General features: G+C 48.4%; 1 non-coding gene across 1 annotated transcript; it reads left to right on the top strand.

Moving 5' to 3' along the window:
• Positions 1 to 912: 912 nt before the first annotated feature.
• On the top strand, positions 913 to 1067 carry LOC130114814 (5.8S ribosomal RNA). Its single transcript, XR_008810426.1, has one exon. It is a non-coding gene; the product is annotated as a 5.8S ribosomal RNA (ribosomal RNA).
• The last annotated feature ends 2094 nt before the right edge of the window (positions 1068 to 3161 follow it).

Raw genomic sequence — 3161 nt, 5'->3', positions numbered from 1 at the left:
ATTCACGTTGATAGTGCCGCAGCCTGGCTGCGATGACATTGTTTTTAACTGTTCTTGCAGCAATAGGCAGTTGTCATTCAGCCGCATATTAGTTATATGTAGGAAATGATTTAATTCTGAGAATTGACTCTAGATTTGGGTATTTTTATTTTGTTTGTAATTGTTTGATAGAGATTGCAATTAATAAGGAATCTGTACAATTTTGTGCAGACTGGTTTTTTAGTACGCCGAACAACCCCCCTTGCTACACCCTTTTGGAACCCTTGGATACCCCCTTTGGATTGCCCCCATCATCGCCCTGGATTTGGATTCATCATCATCGCCTCTACATTAACTTGCCCCTGTGATTGTGGTAGGATCTGGACATTGCACCTTGCACAGATTGGAAGACTGAATCATTCCCCCTTTTCTTTTCTTTATTATTTTCTTTGAGTGCACTCATACTTTATTTTGGATTATTTTCTTTAATTTGTTAGTGTAGAATATGGCTGCATAAGTAATATATTAGAAGGGTATAAAATAGAATATAGATAGATATAGACAATAAATAGAATATTAGGAAGAACTTTTAAAAAGTATAATAGAGTAAAATATATATATATATATATATATATATATATATATATATATATATATATAACACATCTAATTTAGTATTGATATTGAAATAACTTTACTTTGAACTGTTGAAATAAATTGTTTTTTTTATTGTAAACTATACCCACGAGTGTGTGTGTTGTCTTTGGGGTGAGTACTAGAATCCGGTCTAGAAAAAAACCTACACCAATCTCCACTGAACTTAGACATTAGACTGTAAACTGTCCCTGCGCAAGCATAGGCCCATTCCCCTGTCGTGCAGGTTACATTCGGATGAGTACTGTCCAATGTGCACACTTTGAAAGTGAAGGGTACAACTCTTAGCGGTGGATCACTTGGCTCGTGCGTCGATGAAGAACGCAGCTAGCTGCGAGAAGTGATGTGAATTGCGGGACACATTGATCATCGACACTTCGAACGCACCTTGCGGCCCGGGGTTCCTCTCAGGGCCACGCCTGTCAATCGGGAAGGAGAGGGTCACCTCTCCCACCCGCGGCTGGGGTGTCGCAAGCCTCCGCGCTTTCGTCCCCCCAAGTGAAGACCGTGTTGGTTTCAGTGTAGCCCTCTCTCTATGCTCCGTTCTCCCACCCGCCTTCGCCGGGTCGGGCGCGGCAGCCGGTGGACGCGACGGTCTTGGGACTGTGTTTCGCCGCTGACCGCGTTACACGTGCGGGTCGGGGTTTCCGTGAGCGCCGAGCTGTTGTCGGTGTCTCCGATGCGCGCGAAAGAGCAAAGGGAGCTGCCGTGAGTTGTGCGCCAGCCACGCACGCACGCACGCACGCCATCCACGATCGGACTACGACCTCAGATCAGATGAGACAACCGGCTGAATTTAAGCATATTACTAAGCGGAGGTCCATGAATACTGGGATGGCATCCAGCGCTTTACCTGTGCCCCCGTCCATAGGGTTAGTGGTTGTGTCAGGAAGGGCATCCGACGTAAAATTTTGCCAGATCATTATGCGGATTGACAAGACCGCCATCGGTGTTGTGCCCTCACAGGGTACCGATGGAAACTGTCGATTCCGCTGTGGCGACCCCTGGGAAACAGGGAACAAGCCGAAAGAAGAAGAAGACAAGGCCGCCCAGGCCGAGCGCGAAACCTTGCACAAGAAGCTTCTCCCGATGATGAAGAACCCGCCTACCCCTAAGCACGCGGTGGGCACAGGGCAGGGGGACAAGCCTGCGCGCAAGCAGAAATGGAGAGAGACTTATCCAAAAAGAGGTGGTAAAGTGGGGCGCGGGCGTGGACAGGGCTCACGTCCAAACTCCCAGTCTTCCACAGATCCAGCGGCCAAGGCGGCCAAGCCGGACAGCACAGACACTTCCAAGAAGGGAGCTGCCAAGTGACGTGTTTCGGCAGGATGTTACGACCCACACCAACAGACTGATTCCAGAGCCGTCTCCGGCGATATAGACGCTTGTTCAGGGGACACAGCGTGCGCAGGGCTAAACACTGCGCCTTTTATTTTGGTTTCTGATGCACAGTCTACTTGTTCTATTCCAAAGGTTGTGAATGTGAATAAAAGTTTTTATGTTGGTAATGATGGTGATTGCGTTTTAAAAGGTTTGAAACGCAAGTCTGATTGTCTGTCTGAATCTTTAGGTAAAGAGGATGATAACAATGTAATAACATCCCTGCTGGAAATATTGGATAATAATGACATGAGCGCAAATGAGCCCCTGGGAGGGGACTATGATGCGACAATGTTTAGTCTCTCTGATGGGTCAAATGGTAATTTGGAAAGGTTCAAAACGCCAATTCCCCCATCTGGGTCTCCTTTACAAGGACGAAGCCCCCCCCATGGACGCAGGGCATGGCGGGCGGGGCTTCCCCAGACCCTTTACGCGCAACTTACGCGCGCTACCTGAACAGCAAGGTACAGGAGGCAACGAGACCTCTGTCACGCATGTTACACAGGTGGAAGGAATTGGTCCCGTCGGCTTCTGTTTTGGATCAGATAGCCCACGGACACCAAATCCTTTTCGAGAACGGTATTGTACCCCCGTACTTGGGAATAGTGCATACGGAACCGGGGTCGGTGGCCGAAGCACAAATCCTAGACAACGAACTCACAGAGTTACTCTCGAAAGGGGCAATCACGGTGGTTCCTCCTCTAGAAAGAGAAGACGGGTTTTACAGCTGTTACTTTCTGGTCCCGAAGAAGGATGGGGGCATGCGCCCAATCCTAGATTTGAAACCCTTCAACAAGTATGTAGAGAAGGTCAGTTTCAAAATGCTACGCACACCGGTTCTGCCGTCAATGGTGACACAGTCCGATTGGCTAACTTCGGTCGACCTAAAAGATGCTTTCTATCATTGTCCGATTGCGGAAAGACACAGAAAGTATCTTCGGTTCTGTTACCGGAGTCAGTGTTACCAGTACACATGCCTCCCGTTCGGATATCGCCTCTCTCCTCTGACATTCACAAGGTGTGTGAAAGCAGCGCTCGGAGTGTTGATGCGCAGAGGTATGCGCTTGGCATGGTTCCTAGACGACCTGTTGGTGTTGGCCCGGTCGCCGGAACAAGCAATACTCCATACTCAGGAGTTGATGGAATTC

Source organism: Lampris incognitus, chromosome 6, assembly GCF_029633865.1.
Source record: "Lampris incognitus isolate fLamInc1 chromosome 6, fLamInc1.hap2, whole genome shotgun sequence".
Taxonomy (NCBI): domain Eukaryota; kingdom Metazoa; phylum Chordata; class Actinopteri; order Lampriformes; family Lampridae; genus Lampris; species Lampris incognitus.
This window is presented reverse-complemented; position numbering and strand designations above follow the sequence as displayed.